At 44.4% G+C, this 23,220-nt stretch overlaps 1 protein-coding gene across 1 annotated transcript in view; it reads right to left on the bottom strand.

The window, feature by feature from the left end:
- The window catches only part of LOC108708809 (ras-related protein Rab-30), a 55,153-nt gene extending 37,038 nt beyond the window's left edge, over positions 1 to 18,115 (bottom strand). The window contains exon 1 of the mRNA XM_018247851.2: positions 17,916 to 18,115. The gene's annotated coding sequence lies outside the window, so the exon portion shown is untranslated. The remainder of the gene's footprint in view (positions 1 to 17,915) is intronic.
- Between the last annotated feature and the right edge of the window lie 5,105 nt (positions 18,116 to 23,220).

Genomic DNA, 23,220 nt, shown 5'->3' with positions numbered 1-23,220 from the left:
TTCCCCCCTAAAAATTTTAAAAGGGGAAAGGAGTTAATAAATAAAACCCTGACCCAATATGTCTCAGCTGCTGACCAATAAGCAGACACGCAGGGCGACTGGGATTGCCTCGTGTATCTTAGACCAGCATAATATAGAAATTTAAAAAGTGCCTGGGCATTGCAATGGGATCCAAGTTGTAAGACGACAAGTGTTGCACCCCCTAAGTCCACTCACCAGGTTTTCCCTTTTCCCTCCTTCCCAAAACAAAACAGCCACCACGCTCATCAGTCCACAGCGCGGCGGTCCTGACACAAGTAGTGGAACAGAGTAATTACTTATACCAGAACATGTCTATAGAAATCAGATAAGCGCCGTAACCCTGTCCAGCAGCTGATTGTTAATAAGAATCTCTCCCCAGCTTCCTTCCTCCTTGCCCTTTGGTTCACCCCGATCGCAAGCACCCCTCCACCCAACATTTCCGAGATACCCGCCTACGTGTGCCTGTTGTTGTTCAGTACCATGCACCAAAGCGAGCCAGCGCAATAAAGGAAAAAGCCGTAAAACGGTGTCATTGGAGATTTAATCCTTGAAACTACGAGCGACTTATCACCACCTGTGTACCAACTGACACAGCCCACTACAGCCACCGCGCCATACACCAGAACGCCAACCATACATCCTTCATACTTGTTACTAGATATCTCGCCGCCACTCTCACATTAGTCAACCATTGAACTGCCAGCCATGTGCCAATGTCTGAGACAAAGCCCATAAGGACTTGACGCTCACTACTCGTGAGTCTTGCTCACCAATTCGCGTCTCCTCACTCTCGTGCGGCATACCTGTCTCAGATCTAATACAAGCTCTTATACTCATTCTTACTCAACTTCCAATACCTACAGCAGGCGGGAAACAGATACTGTATTTTATGAAAACTCGCGTGGTACAAAGGTGTGTACCGCTTGCCTAACCAATACTCTGTCCACCATTCAGAACAAGCAACAACATGATATCTCATGAGTACTCCGTCGCACCGTGCTTAGCAAACTGTTCTTGATGTAAATTAATCTCTTGTCCGTCCTTTAAAATAAAGATGCAGAAACAACTGGAATCTCTGTGGTTCTTCTCCCTTCAAAAAAAGGGACCATATACCACTTGTCACAGCAAAACACAAGTTCCTTTTACGGCGACGAGGAGCCCTAAAACTGCAGGCGACTCCAAGAACCAAAGTGTGTATGAACTAAGATAGGACCTTAGATTGTAAGCCTCACTGCAACAGGGACTGAATGAGAATGTATAGGACCTTAATTGTTAGCTCACTTGCAACACGGGACACTGATGGGATCGTGATAGGACCTTAGATTTGTAAGCTCACTGGTGCAGACATGAACCGCACTACCTCATGCAATAGACGCAATACTTGCTAGGAACCTTCGTCACACCTTTATCAGAACGCTCCACCAGATCAAACCACGCTACTTAAGTCTTGGGCATCGAACAGCTCTAGATAGCTGCACCTTACGCATTTGCGTCACTAGCTATACATCCATGCCAAGTCCCATACTCTCCTAACAGCTCGCGCACAATCATCACTTCAGACATGCTCTCGCAATCGCGATCGCACTCTCTTATCTAACTTCTCAAACGATCCTAACTATCACCGTGCAGTACCTCCCACGCCAGCCAACTAATAGCGAATGCAGAATAGGACCTTAGACTGCCTAAACCTCCCTACCTGCTAACAATGACTTCACTCCGATCGAGACAGTGATTCAGCGACCTGTATACCATATTTCGGTATCTCATCACACCAGACCATAAATCACCACTCGCGACCTGATATAGAGAATTTCGCTCATAAGCACCATCGAATATTGCTCAACATACCCTCCACAACGCGTCGCAACTCGTAGCCACTGATGTAGGAAATTCTTGATAGGACCTCCTACGATTCGTAACTCACCTGGCAGGATCTGCAATTTACAAGGACTAGCATTGTAGCTCCCATATCATGCATCAGAACAGTATGAGATCAATACCGACTACGGACACTTAGATTGCATAAACCTCCACTGGGCAGAGATCTTCGCCATCCTGCAGATCTAGGTGAATAATACGGGCACCCTATAGCACTCTGCTCCGCTTCCACATCAATGACAGGACTCATGACGAGGAAACGATACTAGGAAAGCTCTTAGCATCAGAAGTCTCACGCGGCCGAGACTCTACCTAATATGGCGAACTTATCTGACATCTTGCGAGGACTATGTAAGTCGCTCACCGAGACTCAGCAACCCTGCCGTATTGGAATATGTGACATCACCTTCTACCTCATAAAACTCTACGCGGCAGCAATGATAGGACCTTATACCATTCTGCACGTTACCACTGCGCAACATGGATCTTGATGGAGAATTGATGGGACGTCAATAGACTTGTAAGCTCATCGTGCGCGCCGGCACGGACTGCTCCACCTGGTCAATGCTGACAAAAACGTCAATATAGATTTTAATACTCCACTAGGCAGACTGATAGGACCTTAGATTTAAGCTCTACATGCAAACATGGACTGATGGAATGCTATAGACACCTTATGTGGAACCTCACATGGCGGCAGGGACGATGGTCTAATGTGATAAGGAATCTAATCAGACTTGCGTTGAACACTCTACTTGAGGCGTCAGGTAAGCCCTGCACTCCTCACGCAATGTTACTAACTTATACACTTAGCATTGAGTTACGCTCCCATCTACGGCGCCATAGTATGTACTGACTAGACTAACATTTAGATTCAAACGATACGCCTCCACTACAACATTGATTCTGATGAGACACATTGAACTAAGCGACCTAATAGACTTGTAAGCTCACCCTCTAGTCCGCACGGCACCCTGCGTATGTTGAAATCTCTCCTAGCACCCCTTCAGATGGGAAGCACATACCTCGACAGGCGCTTATGATACACAATGCGATCTATGCTATACACCTTGCCTCAATTCATGCCTCCAAGCCCTCCACACTTTGACTCCACACGTACACCTGCTCGCCAGCCACCATAGTATCACGAATAGTCGACCTTATATTGAACCGACCCAAGACTTCACCTCACAACCACGGGCCTACTAGATAGCAATCGTTGATAGGTGAACGCGTGTGCAGAGTGCGAGACGCCATTAACCAATTACGCGGACAAGGACAACCACCGCTGATTGACACACATAAGACTTGAGTAGCGTAACTCTATCGACCTCTTGTCTATTCAGAGGCCTCAGCTTGGAATATACGTCTCCGTGCACACCAGAAACTATACCCTTGCCCGTATCGCGCGTGAGAGAGATATTGACTTTTCAACTGTGCATCTCCGACGTCACGTCCTACACAGAATTCAACTTCAGGTCTCTGAACCCTACATATGTTAGAACATCTCAGCAAACACCAAAGCAATCAATCCCGTGCGCGCTCCATCATACACCCATGCGCATCTAACAACTATCCTTAGGTCACCACGAAGGTATTACAAGTAACTCTATTCCACTTTTGGTAAAAGCAAAATAGGCACGAACATACATGTCAAGTAACATACGCGGACACCACCAGCTATATTTAACTCGCCACATTAATTCATCAGTCCATTCCCGCGTCCGATGAATTATTCCGCCTCAAACCTCCCTCATCATTACACTATCATAACCCGCTTATCTCTCACTATCTCTCGAATAAATGTCCTCTCTATATCAAAATCTGACCTATCATCGTCTATAACTTTTATCACAAAATCATCGGCTCGCTCACCAAACCGCTCTCCATGCCCCCATTCACATCCCCCACATCAACAAAGCAACATCATTTTAAACCACAGTAAAAAAAATCAACTACAAATACTCAACAGAAGGCAATATTGTATTCAAACTGGTAACAAATGTATTCGGCAATGGAGCGTTTCAACACTCTACCTATATCAACTGACCATCTAAATGATACACCTCACAACATAGCTATACTCTACTATGAATCGCGGAATATATCTGGCCCACGTTAGAGCTCAGCTACTAATGATACTAATCAACTCCCATCTCCTAAGCCTCACGAAGTACTCACACCACAAACAGCCTGAGCACCTCTTAATGCCACTTCCCGGAGCAATCCATGATACGCTAAGCAACCCAAGCCGCCACAGCACTCCCACCATCTCCATCCTTCAACTCCATGCTACTAACTAACTGTACACATCAGCCAGTCATCTCATATCACCACTCTCAGTATCAAACGATAAGTCTTCTGACAACAACAACGACCACATAGATATTGATCCAATCGAGTTTCCAACCTTCCTTTTCTTTTTTCCTAATAAAACTACCCTATCTCCCAGCTTCTGCATCCAGCAGAAGCGGCAAAAAAATCCCACGTCTACCACAATGACCGTCATCGAGGCTAAGGTCGAAACATCATCCCTTCCTAGCACTCACAAAACATTCCGAATGATCGCACCATAGCTCACCCTCCGAGATCAAAACCACGACGTCTACTACATTACCCTCAACACTCCTCCCATCTCAACATCTCTCTCTCAATTCTACATCATCACCCACCTGTTAGACATACACCACTCATCAACCCCTTTCTCCTCATATAAAACCATTCATAAACTATCCGACTAACATTCTATCCTAAGCCCTGTCACTACACCCTAGACTCACTCTACTCCACTATCGCACCCTCCACCACCACCCCTTTATTCACCATCCCTCTAATCCTCTCATAATATAGGTCTCCACATCTGTCCTGCAACTCTGGAGCACTACGCTCACACTATAGATAATAAAGTCATCCGACCGCTTCATGTGTACCTATCTATATGTATCAGTCCTGTACCATTACCTTGACTTCATCTTCCCAGCTCTGCCCCCGCGCCTGGCCTACACCCCACTCACTCCTCCATATAAATCACGTCATTGTACTCTCCCCACCTGCCCTAGCTGGGAAGGAGTCTACATGCTGCAAATAAAAGCATAACTCGAGCCCCCTATCCTCTTCACCACTATCTAACTCGTATACCACTGCTTGTACTCCCTGATTCACTCACCTAAGCTTTCTTCCCTCATATCGAGCTTCACACGACCTTCCTCTCTTCTACCTAATCATCATTGCTTCCCTCCCCGTTACTGCTGAAGGAGGAGAACGCTGACTGATTGAAATCATAAGCCCTCCACACCACCACTCCTGCTCCTATCTTAATGTAAACTCAGCTACCACCTCACTACCACCTGATCCCAGGGAGACTATGCTCCCACCATCTATCACTAGCCTCCCACATGATAACAAACGCCTCCACATTCTTCCCATATTTAGCCTAAGCCTCTCTTTCTTCCTAATTCACGACATGAGTCTAGGTCTTCGTCAGTGTGAAAGACTGCTGAAAATCGCGAAACATCCGCGATTTAGCAGAGTGCAGCTATAGTGTCCGCCTATAATATCATCTAACCCCCCACTGCAACCGTTCATTATACTATAATTAATATCATCTCTTCCCACCATTAATACCAGCCATCCAATATCCATCCAGACTACACCACACATTCTCTCCAATCCACTTGCACATTCCTTATACGCTACATAGCTTCAAACGCGATCTTTCCTACTACTAGCAGACTCGTTCGCCTGCTCATGCTCCCTCCTCTAGTACCACAATACACTCAGTCCATCGTCCCCTTCAGAATCGTGTAATCGCCAAAGACCAGAAACTGTACGGCAGTTCTCGACGATGTATGCCTACATCCATCCTACCACGTGCTCATCCTACTCACAGCAGTGGCACCCCCCTATAAATCACAACCCATCCCTAGCCTTATGATCTCTCTCGCCCCTATCATTATATAAACACATCATCCATACGCACCTGCATCCCGCCCCTCTTCTGATCGCTGCATCTGCACATACTCGATCGTACCTCTCACCTCGGCTACCAGACCGAAGTTCTACTCTTATCTACACCAAGCTCCCTCCCACAGCTCCAGTCTCATTATCCTGAACATAAATTGTCCTCTAACCGCTAGCCCAGGACGTCCATTACTATTCCGTACTTAATGACTATTAGTACATCCCAAGGTACACGACGTCTCTATCACATTTAATCAACATGCACTTTCATCTTGCACCACTTTAGCGACACACGCCAGATCATCGCCATTAGCCAAGATCCTGTTTGCAGTCTCAACCCTGATGGCAATTCAACTTTGGACTCGATATTTGTCTCATATCTTCTTCGTTCATAACTACTACTCACCAATTTACTCTCACAACACCCTACCCCATAATCATTACCATGTAACAAGTTCAAATATAATTGCGCACTCCAATCACTAAATCTCCTGAGCGACCCTCACTAAAGACCCTCATCTCTACTCACATAACCACATTTGTAATATATTCCCACACTTAACACATATACTCAACCCCTCCGTACCCGATCACCTGTAGCAGCTTTTCCATAATCACCCCACTAGAGCACAATACGACTCATTCAACAGCTCAACAGACCAACGTAATAGCGATAGCGAACAAGCAGCCACTCGACTATTTGAGTCTTAGCACCAGTACTCAAAACCACCCAATCCAGTATAGCGCAACAATCCACAGACTCACATTCATCACTGACCTACGCCCTACCAACCTATCTTCAGATCACTTACTAGCATCATCAATAAGATACAATCCAGCCACACATCGTGTCGACCATAAGACTATCCTTCAAAACCTATGCCTTGATTGTATGCTCCTCCATCTCCCCAGCCAACCCTTCACTACATACCACCCATAGGACCAAAAACTCTTGAATCGTCACCATCCCTTTCAACAGCGCCTCTCAAATAATTTGCCCACCACAGATGTCAAGCGCTTAATGGTCCACATCTAATTCGCCCAGGTCCGCTGCGACTGATCGATCTACATTCCCTTTATTAAATATTGGAATAATCAACATCACTTCTATACCTCACAATCCATCAACCGGCAATCCATACCCAATCTGCAATCCAGAAATAAGGCCATGGGTTCTAAACTGTAACTAAGCTCTCTCTAGGGTACATTCCAACGGGGACCAAACATTAGCACGCGTTCAGCCGGTCGCGGACGACAGAAGTCGCCAGCGACATAATCGCCGCGACCCGGCGCAGCGCGACATTTCATCCATCATGTCCTATGTAAAACGCCACTGACTTAACCACCACGAACTCCCAGGCGATTTATCACTTCTTGCTTTTTCACAGACAGTCGCCTCTACAAACAAGCCTTGTACCATCTGATTTAAATGGAGATCAACACTCTCAACCTTGCATCTTTTTACTACATCAATAGATTTAAAAAACTGTTAAGGTTCAATTTTCACCATCCACTCACAATTAAACTCCTGCACGTGTTCTCTTTCTCTAGCCTTCCAGCATGCGCATCTTAACAACATTATATTTACCAGTACTGTTTATACTCACTTAAATGCAGCTTCCGTACCACTAACAATTTGCAGTTATAACATGGCTCCTCTTCTTCCGATTTCCTTTCTCCATTAAACTTTACCATTTACCTCTGTCAATGATAGCCACCCACAGATGAAATATTAGAGCTTCTACGCTTTGCCCCGTTCTACGCAGCGGCCGTGAAAAGTACTCCTTTAGAACCTGAAAATCTCTCAGTTGGATCGTAGAATGTTGGCTACAGTACGCACCCTGGTTATAGGATATATAAGTAAAAGATCTGCGCACCAGCCACGTAATGTTACGGCGATTCTCTCCTTGCTCTCCTCAACCCTTGTCCACTCTTGAGCTCAAGGCAACACTTCATTATTCGTAAAGGCTCCCCGACTATGTCTCATGTCGACAAAAAAGCGGTCTTCCTCCTTTCGATTAACCTTGTACTTAGTAATCTAGAATGGCTATATACTAAGCAAAATATTTCACTCATTTATTTCTTTTATGTTTTTCTCATCCCTTATTCCTTCTGAACACGCTTCCACGACATCGGCTGCTGACCACCACCGAAAAAAAACCAATACCTCCAAGATGAAGTGCTACCAAACTTGTTATTGCCCATTAATTTACTGAATCTTCTCATTTCAGGCTCTCCCTATTCATATTCCACGTGCCTTGATATCGAATTTCCAGCGTATCTGGTTCTGCTAGGTGCACACATTTGGCCTCCTAGACAACCAACATACTTGCTAAAATTCTTTCATCCTTTCTATCAGCCTTCCAATCATTCATATTCCATCCTACCTTCCATTCCAAATCAATTCTACAACCACTAAAACGTACTGCGTGTATAGGGGAATATTTAAACGCCTCTAATCAGCAACCAGATTGGCTGAATACAAACTGCTCGCGACCCTAACTATCCTCTCGCCATCCAACTAAAAATATCCTAACCTCTAGCACACTAACGTCTCTCCAACACTAACAATACCACCCCAACATCACCATGATTACCCAACCAATCTAAATCCGAATGATGCAAATTGTCTACAAGTAACCTCATATCACTACTCCTCCTCTTAAACTCACCCTATCTTTAACACTAACACAAGGATTACACTCCCCCGACTCCAACGTACAAGCGATTCTTCTTTGACTATAACATGCACTAAAAGCCGAAATCATTTTCAAAAACCATTCTGGATTATATCGATTAAATGGGCATACTATGGGAGATGGCACCTTCCCTTATACACGGGCTTTCTACGGTTTCCCTATAAACACGGGGATGCACCACATGACCTACGCATGCTTTTCTGAATTCTTGCCGAATCCCTGAATTCCTTTGCAAACAGATTTCGAACACCCACCAACATACCTCATCCTAACACCGTAATAATAACTACCGCAAGGGAAAAACATGATTCTTTATTCCGATAATCCGTTTTGTTGACAAAACGTCACAGTATTTCCCATCCTGTGTCCCCTATTGCACCCTATTTGGGCCAAACAACAATCGTCGATTCGCGGGACCACAAGGACCAAAGACCTTGCCGAATCCCGAATCCCTGTGCTGAACAAGCTGAATCCGAACCGAATCCCTGCATTCTGCACCCTACGAAAACACTGACTCCCCATATCTATAATATAAATGCTATAAGCATACTACAAATAAATACTTACACATTCGGGTCCACAGCATTGGAATGTTTAGTGAATAGGGGCTTGCCCCAGTGCAGAGCTCTAGCGCTTTAACACTTAAGTGCGTGCTCTGAGTGCAGTCAGTCCATTCATAGGCCATGTGTATTGCATACAGTTACACTGGAATCCTCTGCAAATCCAATTTATTGGCTCCAATGTAGCAGTGCAGGGCCCCTATCAGGAATAGAGTATGCCCCGCTCCGATTTACTGACTAAATTGCCAGCCCCCCCATGTCCTGAAAGGCCCATTATTCCTCTATTGATCTCCTGGGCCCATTAGGCAGAGGGCACTGCCAACCTCCAAAATGGGTTCCCTATGGAAAGTCTCCTCCAGATTTAGACTGCTAACTCTGCTCTGAACCAGTTTAGTTCTTTCCATTTCTAGGAACCTGCATGTTGAGATGCTACACACATTAAGGCGCTAAGATGCTAAGGATAAAGATGGGAACCCAATAGAACGATGGCACCAGAGCAATTCATGGCCAAGTCAATCCGCGCGACTGTAGCTTTAAGCTAATGCCCTATTTCCGCAGACGTGTAGATGCTCCAAAGCTTCCGTTATAAACCAGCCCTAAGGCTAAAGGTCACAGGAGATGACCTTGGTCCTGTCACATGACTCCCCAGCACCCAGGCTCTCCCATAAGAAACAAACTGGTAATGACCTGGGGGTGAGAGTGGGGTCCGACAGACCCTGTCACTAGTAATAACCCAGAGACGCGTGATTGATTGTTACGCAGTCCTCTTATGACCTCCTTAATAGCTTACAACTGCTCTCTAGAAAGAGGTTTAGCCAAGTTTCATTATATAAGCTGCGGACCCTCGGCACATTGTTGCCCCATATAAGGACTCTCTTTGCCGCATGGTCTCATAGGACCACTGATCCACAACCAGATAGCTTCATGACAACAGTGTTAACTCACAACCCCTGGATGTATGCTCCCAGTCAGGCCCCAAAGGCAGGTGATTATTATTGAATGCCCAGGCCTTCGGAGCAAGTTTTTAACTCTATAAAACAAACCCGACTACATTGCTGACGACCAAAATAAATGTCGTATACAACCCTAATAGAGGCTACATTCACTCTATCAGCGACGCTGCTCAAAAGCCCAACTCAACTTTTCTTGGCAACCCTCGTGGCACTCTCTGAACTATACATACTCTCCGATATGAATGCTAGCTCCCCAGCGTATAAGGATACAACTACACAACGTCTCCGGCGATCTCGACGCAATGCTGCCGCCGCAAAAAGCATAGGCTCGTCAAGGTGGATGCGACAGAAAAATAAGTAAGAAATACAAAACGTGAGATCACGTTGAAGCCGCTACATCTCGTGTTGCGTGGGATAAACGCCGCCATAGCCCCACAGTATAATGAGTATAACATGTCGCACCACACGACCTCACCAACCCACTAACAAAAACCTTAATTAGCCCTCAAAAACCTCAACTTCTCAGGCCCACACATCCCACCTCCCTAACACCCTATCCCGCCCAATCATCCTCATCTTGCCAAGCCACCAACTACCAACGTAACTAACATACTCTCCTGCACAACTTCTTGAAAGAACGAAATAAATGAGATTATTACCGGCGCAACATACAGCATGCATCATCTGGGTTGTGCCCGTCGCCAGCATTCTGTCCAGTGTTACACCCTATTGCACTGAAGCCAATCTCAGAACACCTTATCCGGAAAGTTTCCCAGAATTCGCGACCTCCATACCCACATGATAATGACAATATATCCGAGAAACCATATCAAATAGCTCCCAAATGATGAATCATCTCCAGAGGACGACTTATTATAATATCTCAGAACGACGTCTGACATCGTAACGACGTTGAATCTAGTCTAGCAGAATAGTCGTCCCCCACCTAAAGAAGTGAAAATCTCCGAGCAAGCTCTCTCCATTCGTCATTTCTTATTCGCTGGATCATTTCTATAGACAGCATATATTATCCACAAAGCGAGTCGAAATAAATACACCTTCTACCACCCATGAATAACATACACTCTATCCAATCAAACCCCATAGATAATGTAACATCGGAGCAAAGCTGCGCGAGAAATGTTCACATCTAGTGGCGAACTTCCACTCCTATTGATACAATTTAAACTCCCATAGTCTCATTTGATTACATACAAGATCCGTCATATAATTCAAACAATTTTCTCACGAACAAATCCTTTCTTCATCTGGCATGTAACTAATAAAGACCAGTTGCTGACTATCCCACACTAAGAACTACTCAAATACTTCCTTATGCGACGGTCAAATTGGGTTATACAGTCGATATAATATGATTGTTTTTTTGACAGCCCTTGTACACATCCAGGGTACGTCTTTTCTCTGCGCATCTCCCAGCGTTTCGCTTCCTCCGTTCGCCCAGGAGCAGCACAGGAATAGAGCACTGCGACCTATGTCATATATGAAGGCTGTACTCACGACCACGCATGATAAGCCCTGCCCCAAACGCATGTATAAATGCAACTGCTGCGCCCCACCTGATCGTTTGGCGCTTCGTGCCTCTGTTTGTATACAGCCCTTCACCCAATACTATATCTGATTGACGGTCTAACTCCTGCGCTCCCCTGACCGTCACCATTCACTTACACTACATATCCTTTCTCCTGAATCGCCTAGGAAAGCTAACAACACGCAGACAGCTAACGCTAAGAAACGCACCCATGTATTGAACAAGAGTACCTTGTAAGATATCCAATCTAAGAAAAAAAACTCTATCGTATAAATAATCCCCTAGAATCCCAAACCTTCTGGTACATTAACAGTCCCACCACAGACTTATCAAAAGATGAGTCGTACTCAATATAATATAAGAATCTTCAACATAACTCCGCGCGAGTTCAAGAACCACAGAAGAGAGACTTCTGACATGTGGCCCAAACCCGGCAAATTCCCTAACATCCAACCTCCCCTGTATCCAAACACACTGGACTGCGCAGAATTCCTGCCCCAAGCGCTGCAACTTACCGGAGTCGCGACCTGAGAGCGAGAGGAATTCCTAAGTCTCCATGCAGGACCCTGATGCACAAGGACTCACAGCAGGAGAAAAGCAGCCCCACTCATTGCTTTGTTTTATACTCAGCTAACGCAAGTCTTCCTCCCAAACAGTGCTGAGCAGAGCATGTGTGTCGAGTTGCATTTCCAATATAGAGATCTGCCGAGGTCACTACTTGTGATCCTGCACTCTAATCGCTGTATGCTCTGCATAGAACTAACCAATAGTGCAATTGCTATCGGTTTTGCCGATGCCATTATACATGGACCTTCCATATACGTTTCCCCAATAGGAACACAACACCGGGTGGAGAGCCCCTCCACTACTGCTATACTAACAACTCCCAGAACTTCTTCAATTAGAATAAACCACTGGCCCATGTCACTATCACTGAAATAAACCAGAACCTGAGCCCTAAACAGACCACTGCGGCCGTGTAGCTTACTATAATACGAACCTTCCCTACCTACCACATCAACTGCCGTTCCGTCAAATGATATCAGAACCGTATCTCATTAATACTCATCAACTCAAACGAGGAGTCACGCTAGCGCGCCACCACCATTCTTAATATCCGTCATCCTCCAATTGCCCACACACCGAAGAGACTAAGAGCAGTCGTCAGCCAATCAGCAGGCACTCGCCTGACTCAGGCCAGTCTAATGTTTCCGCGCATGAACCAGTCTCCGCACGTCCCCATGGTGCATACACTACCACAAACTCCACTCTCATCCACAATGTCTGCAAAACATCTGTTTTACAGTTCTCCCAATGCCCACAACATCGTGTTCGAACTTCTTACGTTCACGTAGATCGCCACAGATATACCACTGATATAACAGCGACACCAGTATTCAATATCTGTGACCTCCTGCCCCTCCACAGATACCTCTGCCCCCTCTCCAAACTAAACCTCTATACCTCCACACCATTGCAAATCAATAACATAGTGCACACTCATCTCCATTCCAGCTGTTCCAACTCCTTGAAGCAAATGTAGCACAAGATCCTTCTGCTACAAAGCCTGTAACAACCTCGGCGCGAGAGGATAAATTAAAGACCAATGATGATCGTGTGCGCGTGACCAGCGAGGTACTAATCCTGTCTGCTTAGTCCCATCGAGTCAGAAGACTTTATAATGTAACGAAAGGGTGGTTTCTCCCTTTAACATTAAACCTGTAGACTATTGACTTAGAAACAGAAAATTCTTTATCTTCTTGTTAAACTTTACTGTAACCACATTGAATATTTGTGCGTTCTTGATGCACTATTTAGCTTTTACTTCAAGCCAGCTCTCCAGTATTGTAACTAATCAGCAGTCCTAGTTCGCTAGGTCCCAAAATTCCCACTTTAAGCCAACCATGCATTGCACCGATATGAATAAGAGATACTGGAATAATGAATAGCAGAGGAACTGAATAGAAAGAGAGAATAAAAAGTAGCAATAACAATACATTTGTAGCCTTACAGAGCATTTTGTTTTTAGATGGTGGTCAGTGACCCCCAAATTTGAAAGATGGAAAGGCAAATAGTACAAAAATAAAACTATAATAAAATAAATAAATGAAGACAATTTGAAAATTGCCGAATTGCCCCTTACAAACAAAATGAAAAGTTAATTTAAAGGTGAACCACTCCTTTAAACTGAGATACATAATCTCTTTCTAATAATGTAATGCAGCTTATATATATATAATATAATATTATTATTATATATATAATTTATGTAGAAGACAAGTTGTTCCGCATCAGATCCTCATTATGGACTTTGATTTAAGATAAAACGAGAAGGGAATATCCCCCTGTAATGAGGACTATGGGGAGGGGGAGGGGAATGTTACCGCTGAATAGTAACTCAGCAATTAATCACAACTTGCCTTTCATTATTCCGTATCTTTAAATCCAGTACAAAGAGATGGTCACCCCTCTGCCTAAGGCTTGTCTTCCATATATCCCTATGGGAAGCAGTGGATGGGACATAGGAGTGGTACTGGGATCCTAAAGTAATTCGTTGCACTAATGTCAATGAGGCAAGTCACACGGGCTGTCTGTCTTGTTGCACCTGAAGATCTCTTTCCACTAAAAAGCCTTAGAGAAACTGGCATTTCATTATATTTAACTGTATCCAATTGTCTGTGTGACAACGGTGCAATAAACATCTCAAACATGTGCTAAACACCCCAAAATACAGTCTCACGTAAGAGCCCATAGGCCACACTGGGCTGGTTCTCAGCTTGTGGATCAAGAATGAGCCCCTACGTCTGAATCAGAGCCCTTCTGTGTCTGCACCCGGAACCACTGCACCAGCCCAGGCGCACACAGAGTGAGTTTTGGGCTAAAACACTTGAATATGTATTTTGATGCCAAACTCTGATACTTGTGCGGCTTAAGCATTAGATCCAGGTGCAGCCACAGAAGTTCTCTGATTGGATCCCAGCAGCTGATTCTTTAACCTCAAGCTGACAATCAGTCTAGTGTGCCCTTACCCAACTGCCAATGAACGGTACATTCCTACCTGAGTTTTGTCATTCATACCTTATAATGGTACAGGTTGTAGTAAGAGGTGGAAAATGTGGAATTATAACTCCCACTGTTACTATAGACACATCTCTCCCTACTATACCTGCTATCCCACAGTCATACTCCCTTCCCAGAGACTATTATCCACTGTTACTATAGGCACATCTCTCCCTACTATACCTGCTATCCCACAGTCACACTCCCTTCCCAGAGACTATTATCCACTGTTACTCTAGACACCATCTCTCCCTACTATACCTGCTATCCCACAGTCACACTCCCTTCCCAAGAACTATTATCCACTGTTACTATAGGCACCATCTCTCCTACTATACCTGCTATCCACAGTCACACTCCCTTCCCAGAGACTATTAATCCACTGTTACTATAGACACCATCTCTCCCTACTATACCTGCTATCCCACAGTCACACTCCCTTCCCAAGACTATTATCCACTGTTACTATAGGCACCATCTTCCCTACTATACCTGCTATCCACAGTCACACTCCCTTCCAGAGACTATTATCCCACTGTTACATAGCACCATCTCTCCCTACTGTACCTGCTATCCCACAGTCACACTCCCTTCCCAGAGACTACTATCCACTGTTACTATAGGCACCATCTCTCCCTACTATACCTGCTATCCCACAGTCACACTCCCTTCCCAGAGACTATTATCCACTCTTACTATAGGCACCATCTCTCCCTACTATACCTGCTATCCCACAGTCACACTCCCTTCCCAGAGACTATTATCCCACTGTTACTATAGACACCATCTCTCCCTACTATACCTGCTATCCCACAGTCACACTCCCTTCCCAGAACTATTATCCACTGTTACTATAACACATCTCTCCCTACTATACCTGCTATCCTACAGTCACACTCCCTTCCCAGAGACTATTATCCACTGTTACTATAGCACCATCTCTCCCTACTATACCTGCTATCCCACAGTCACACTCCCTTCCCAGAGACTATTATCCACTGTTACTATAGAGACCATCTCTCCCTACTATACCTGCTATCCCCACAGTCACACTCCCTTCCTAGAGACTATTATCCACTGTTACTATAGACACCATCTCTCCCCTACTATACCTGCTATCCCACAGTCACACTCCCTTCCCAGAAACTATTATCCACTGTTACTATAGACACCATCTCTCCCTACTATACCTGCTATCCCACAGTCACACTCCCTTCCCAGAGACTATTATCCACTGTTACTATAGGCACCATCTCTCCCTACTATACCTGCTATCCCACAGTCACAATCCCTTCCCAGAGACTATTATCCACTGTTACTATAGGCACCATCTCTCCCTACTATACCTGCTATCCCACAGTCCTTTCCCAGAGACTAACATCCTATTTCTACCAATAGTCACTTTACTACAGATTTCCCTGTATCTCATACAGTAGTTACTATAGGGAGTAATGCCATGCAGTCTGCGCAGTCAGTGAATCTGTACGTTATTGAGTATTGACTGTTCCAGCCTATAACTGCTGCTCAGTGGGGCCCCTTATCTATAATGTCCAATGGCTGAAGTCTATTCTCGATCCTCCCCCAGCACAGCCTCAGCTCCATTCTGACATTACAACTCATGAGCCAGTAAATCCTATTTCTCACTCTCATCCAAGGTGTTTGATCCCTTTTTTTTTCCATTTTGCAAAGACAAAACTGATGGCATAAGCAGAAACAGCAATGATGATGATGACGATGATGCCGCTGGGTTGGGGGGTGGAGAAGTGAAGCAGCAGTAGGATCAGTAGAGACAGTAGCATCAGTAGGAGCAGTAGGATCAGTAGGATCAGTAGGATCAGTAGGAGCAGTAGCATCAGTAGGGGCAGTAGGATCAGTAGGAGCAGTAGCATCAGTAGGAGCAGTAGCATCAGTAGGATCAGTAGGATCAGTAGGATCAAGTAGGGGCAGTAGGAGCAGTAGGAGCAGTAGGGGCAGTAGGATCAGTAGGAGCAGTAGCATCAGTAGGAGCAGTAGGATCAGTAGGAGCAGTAGCATCAGTAGGGGCAGTAGGATCAGAAGGAGCAGTAGGGGCAGTAGGAGCAGTAGGGGCAGTAGGATCAGTAGGAGCAGTAGCATCAGTAGGAGCAGTAGGATCAGTAGGAGCAGTAGGGGCAGTAGGATCAGTAGGAGCAGTAGCATCAGTAGGAAGCAGTAGGATCAGTAGGAGCAGTAGCATCAGTAGGAGCAGTAGGATCAGTAGGATCAGTAGGGGCAGTAGGAGCAGTAGGAGCAGTAGCATCAGTAGGAGCAGTAGGATCAGTAGGAGCAGTAGGATCAGTAGGGGCAGTAGGATCAGTAGGAGCAGTAGGGGCAGTAGGAGCAGTAGGAGCAGTAGCATCAGTAGGAGCAGTAGGATCAGTAGAGCAGTAGGGGCAGTAGGATCAGTAGGAGCAGTAGCATCAGTAGAGAGCAGTAGGATCAGTAGGAGCAGTAGCATCAGTAGGAGCAGTAGGATCAGTAGGATCAGTAGGGGCAGTAGGAGCAGTAGGAGCAGTAGCATCAGTAGGAGCAGTAGGATCAGTAGGAGCAGTAGGATCAGTAGGGGCAGTAGGATCAGTAGGAGCAGTAGGGGCAGTAGGAGCAGTAGGGGCAGTAGGAGCAGTAGGATCAGTAGGGGCAGTAGGATCAGTAGGGGCAGTGGGATACGTAGGAGCAGTAGGAGCAGTAGGATCAGTAGGAGCAGTAGGATCAGTAGGAGCAGTAGGGGCAGTAGGATCAGTAGGGGCAGTGGGATAAGTAGGATCAGTAGGGGCAGTAGGATCAGTAGGAGCAGTAGGAGCAGTGGGATAAGTAGGAGCAGTAGAAGCAGTAGGGGCAGTAGGATCAGTAGGGGCAGTGGGATACGTAGGAGCAGTAGGAGCAGTAGGATCAGTAGGAGCAGTAGGATCAGTAGGAGCAGTAGGGGCAGTAGGATCAGTAGGGGCAGTGGGATAAGTAGGATCAGTAGGGGCAGTAGGATCAGTAGGAGCAGTAGGAGCAGTGGGATAAGTAGGAGCAGTAGAAGCAGTAGGGGCAGTAGGATCAGTAGGGGCAGTAGGATCAGTAGGATCAGGACAGACCCAGATGTTGCACTGACACACACACTGCAGCTTTGCAGCACAGACAGTCACATGACAAAGCAGTAGTAGTAGTTACATGGCAGCCCTGGGCATCAGACACACAGGCAACGGCAAGTTGGCATCTCCCTGTCACTCACCTTGACTGGGATGTCTCTCACATACAAAGGCAGAGAGAGGCTCTTGGCTGCACAGTCACCAGGACATGGGCTCTAGCTGAGGTCTCTTCTTCCTGCTGCTGCTGCTGCTGCTGCTGATGGGGATGCGCTGGATCCCGACCTCTAGTAACGTTCCATGAGAGCACAATGACTACACCGGAGCTCTCCCTATGACATCATTCCTCGAGACAGCGGCCAATAGGCTCAGAAAGCAAGCTGGGAGCGAGGGATTGTGGGAATTGTAGTTCCTCCTGGTGACAATGCGCATTCTGCGTCAGGCGTTGTGGGCGGCTGCTGGACTACAAGTCCCAGAGGGAGGCAGCGAGGGTTGAATAGCGGAGGCAACAGCAGCAGCAGCAGCAGCAGGAATGTGTCTGATACAGGGAAGGAGCAGGGACAGGCTGGAAGTTTATTTCCTCTAAACTAACAAGCCAGTGTTCTCTTTCTTTAAAGGGAAAGTGTATTCCATTTACTCACTGAACTTATTATATCCCTTGTATTTCCCTATCAGCTTTTGTTCCAATAAACCTTCATTAAATTTGATCAAATGGTTTTAATTAAGTTCATTGTAAAATGCAATCGATGGTGAAAGCACCAAATCTGTTCATTACTTGATGATATTCCCTGCACTGCTAGTTCTGACTCCTGAAACAAAAAACTATATCTGAGGTCACCTGCAGGAGAAACTGATTTCTGCTGAATTTGTCTCAAAGTCAGAGAGAAGTTTCTACATCAGCAGAAGAGAAGCAGGTAAGGCAAATACATTTGTTGCTGCTGCCCCTGAGTTTATTCACCCCTGGGATTTATGTCTAATAAGAAAGAAATTGTACAGAAACTCAATCCCCCTGAGTATTCTCTGAATGTCATATTAGCAGGAGCCCCATGTACTTATTATACACTTTATACAGGTGCCTTTATATAAAGAGAGAATAAAGAATTGGGCCAAGGTGAAATCCTCAGCAAGGCAAATCTTAAATCAGATTTCAAGCCATTAGTACTTCTTGTGCAGAGTTTATATTGAATAGAAAATCATATATTGTGGTTGTTTGGGCAGATTGTACTAATGAGTATTATTTACACAGAAAGCAGGACAGGACTGCTGCAATAGGATCTGTGCAGCCACTGGGACAGACTGTTCTGTTATACAGATAGCTAGAATCTCAGCTGCCATAAAGCAGGACAGGACTGTTGCTTACAATGGGGATCAGATAGGATCTGTGCAGCCACTGGGACAGAATGTTCTGTTATACAGATAGCTAGAATCTCAGCTGCCATAAAGCAGGACAGGACTGCTGCTTACAATGGGGATCAGATAGGATCTGTGCAGCCACTGGGACAGAATGTTCTGTTATACAGATAGCTAGAATCTCAGCTGCCATAAAGCAGGACAGGACTGCTGCTTACAATGGGGATCAGATAGGATCTGTGCAGCACTGGGACAGAATGTTCTGTTATACAGATAGCTAGAATCTCAGCTGCCATAAAGCAGGACAGGACTGCTGCTTACAATGGGGATCAGATAGGATCTGTGCAGTCACTGGGACAGAATGTTCTGTTATACAGATAGCTAGAATCTCAGCTGCCATAAAGTCACTATTTAGCTTTCTGTCGAGCTTTTTAGCTGTGTTAGAGACAAAAAATACCTTAGTTTCAGGTATCACATCATTAATGTAGAATATGTTTCTTAGCACTGGCAATGAGAATGAGGAAAACTCGTACTTATTGAACAGACTTGAAGTAGAAAACACAGCTCGTAGTATCAAGTATCTGCTGCTGGTGGCACATCATGATGCCATTTGTATAGGTAACAATGTGAATCAATCTATGTGCTGTTACCCTGACATGGTTCCTATTAATGTAACATGTGAAGCAAGACCTAGATATATTGTTACAATGGTAACACCTCCCCTTTAACCAAGAGGTTCTGCAGCGCCCGCCCTGCTTATTATAAGAGGTTGGTTGCACAAAAAGCTTCCATTGTGTAGATCACACAGCGGGCGGCCAAATCATCGTTCCCGGAGGAGAAGCTAAATATAAAATTGCTGGTGGGTGCAACATTACCAAGGTCATAACTTAGTGATTCTCTCTGTGTTTCTATCTGGACTTGGGATTTTATTGGGTAATTATTTTATCACTTAAGACCCAGTTTCAGTCTGTGACAAGGACATGTTAAAGAAACAGTAAATCTGTAACTAATAGCATGTCAGGAATGGAATAAACTGGTGGGACAAATATGGGACCTGTTATCCAGAATGTTTGGGACCTGCGGTTTCTGGATAATGGATTTTTCTGTAATTTGGATCTTCATACCTTAAGTCTACTAAATAATCATTTGAGCATTCATTAAACCCAATAGGCTGGTTTTGCCTCCAATAAGGATTAATTATATCTTAGTTGGGATCAAGTACAAGCGACTGTTTTATTATTACACAGTAAAAGGAAATTGGTTTTAAAAAATTGAATTATTTGGATAAAATGGAGTCTATGGGGGACAATTATGAGCCTTCTGTATAATGGGTTTCCGGATAACAGATCCCATATCTGTTCAATATACTGTATTACTATTACAGAGATAAAAGGAAATACATTTTTTAAAAATTCAGTATTATTTGGATAAAATGGAGTCTATGGGAGATATTCTGGATAACGGGTTTCCAGATAACTGATCCCATACCTGTACTGGGAATAGATCATTCCCTATTTCATATATATATATATATATATATATATATATATCCTCCGTAGTGGGGTATGGGTACACTTGTTTACTGGATGGAGATTGTCCTTAAAGTGGAATGTTCACCTTTGAGTTAACTGTTAGTAGGATGTAGAGAGGGATATTCTGAGACAATTTGCAATTGGTTTTCATTTTTTATTACTTGTGGTTTTTGACTTATTTAGCGTTTCATTCAGCAGGTCTTTAGTTTGCAAGCTCAGCAGTCTGGTTTCTAGGGTCCAAATTCCCCTAGCAACCATGCATTGATTTGAATAAGAGACTGGAATATGAATAGGAGAGGCCTGAATAGAAAGATGAGTAATGAAAAGTAGCAATAACAATAAGTGTGTAGCCTTACAGAGCATTTGCTTTTAAGATGGGGTCAGGGACCCCCATTTGAAAGCTGGAAAGAGTCAAAAGGATAAGGCAAATAATTCAAAATCTATAAAAAATAAAATAAAAAATGAAGGCCAATTGAAAAGTTGCTTAGAATTAGCCATTCTTTAACATACTAAAAGTTAATGGAAAGGCGATCCACCCGTTTAAAAAGGTGGGAACCCTCATTGTGGCCTTTAAACACAAGTCTTTATATTCCCAAACAATCAGTCTTTAGTCCCATTGCTACTGTAAGTCCTGTAAGTAGAGCTCACATTCTATGCAGTGCATTAAAGGAAAACTATACCCCCAAACAATGGAGGTCTCTATAAAAAGATATTGCATAAAACAGCTCATATGTAAAACCCTGCTTCATGTAAATATAATAATAATATACTTTTCTAATAGTATGTGCCATTGGGTAATCATAAAAAGAAAACTGCCATTTTAAAAAATAAGGGCCGCCCCCTGGGATCGTAGGATTCATGGTGCACACAAACAAACCAACAAACTATACTTGTTAGGTCACATGAGCCAATTAACAGACAGAGTTGTGTCTTTTGCTTCCACACTTCTTCCTGTTACAGCTAGAGCTGCAGTATTTCTGGTCAGGTGATCTCTTCCTGTTACAGTTAGAGCTGCAGTATTTCTGGTCAGGTGATCTCTTCCTGTTACAGTTAGAGCTGCAGTATTTCTGGTCAGGTGATCTCTTCCTGTTACAGTTAGAGCTGCAGTATTTCTGGTCAGGTGATCTCTTCCTGTTACAGTTAGAGCTGCAGTATTTCTGGTCAGGTGATCTCTTCCTGTTACAGTTAGAGCTGCAGTATTTCTGGTCAGGTGATCTCTTCCTGTTACAGTTAGAGCTGCAGTATTTCTGGTCAGGTGATCTCTTCCTGTTACAGTTAGAGCTGCAGTATTTCTGGTCAGGTGATCTCTTCCTGTTACAGTTAGAGCTGCAGTATTTCTGGTCAGTTGATCTCTTCCTGTTACAGTTAGAGCTGCAGTATTTCTGGTCAGGTGATCTCTTCCTGTTACAGTTAGAGCTGCAGTATTTCTGGTCAGGTGATCTCTGAGGCAGCACACAGACCATCACAACATGGAGGCTCAATGCAAGAGATGTAAAAGAGTAATAATTACTTAAAGGAATTGTACAGTGTAAAAATAAAAACTGTGTAAATAGACAGGCTGTGCAAAATAAAAAATGTTTCTAATATAGTTAGTTAGCCAAAAATGTAATGTATAAAGGCTGGAGTGATTTGATGTATAACAAGTCAGTCAGAACTCTACTTCCTGCTTTTCAGCTCTCTTGGTTTACACTGACTGGTTACTGTGGTTACCAGGCAGTAACCAATCAGAGACTTAAGGGGGGCCACATGGGTCATAACTGTCGCTGTTGAATCTGAGCTGAATGCTGAGGCTCAATTACAAACTCACTGAACAGTTATGTCCCATGTGGCCCCCCTTATAGTCACTGACTAACTCAGAGTTAGAGAGCTGAAAAGCAGGAAGTAGTGTTCTGGCTATTATGTTACACATCCACTCACTCCAGCCTTTATACATTACATTTTTGCCTAACTAACTATATTAGAAACATGTTTTATTTTGCACAGCCTATTTATTTACCCAGTTTTTATTTTCACACTGAACTGTTCCTTTAAATATATACATCAGTTTGGTGAGATTCTTTAATATGGCACTTAATATGATGTAAACTATCTGTTGCTTAAGTGTTCATTTTGGGGGTATAGTTTTCCTTTAAGCGCAGGCGTTGGGTATAGATTAGCATTACTGATGTCTGTCATGTTTCCATTGTCTCAGCACAATCCCGGCTCTGTGTGAACTGAAATGACTCACAATCTCGACGTCTTTGTCAGAAATTGCAGTAAAACTGCCGAGAGCAGGAAAGAAACGGAAATGATTTACCTTATTAGAATTCCCTTCAATATCCTCGGAACAACTGAGTTATTATCAGTCCAGCAGACACAGGTGTTTGGGTATTTAGGGGCTCAACATTGCACCTCTCAGTTACACAAGACTTGCGTCTAGGGACTATAGTGCAGCCGGTTTTGCACTTCATAAATGTGATAAATGTTGTACAAGGTGCAGAGCTGTGGGTGCAACACATCCCTATAACTAACCCATAGGCTAAATGACTTGCAAACTACAAAGCATCAAACCCGTGCCCACTTACTGGCC

The sequence above is a fragment of the Xenopus laevis genome, chromosome 2L (genome assembly GCF_017654675.1).
Source record: "Xenopus laevis strain J_2021 chromosome 2L, Xenopus_laevis_v10.1, whole genome shotgun sequence".
Lineage (NCBI taxonomy): Eukaryota > Metazoa > Chordata > Amphibia > Anura > Pipidae > Xenopus > Xenopus laevis.
Note: the sequence above shows the minus strand (reverse complement) of the source record. Positions and strands in the feature narration are given on the sequence as shown.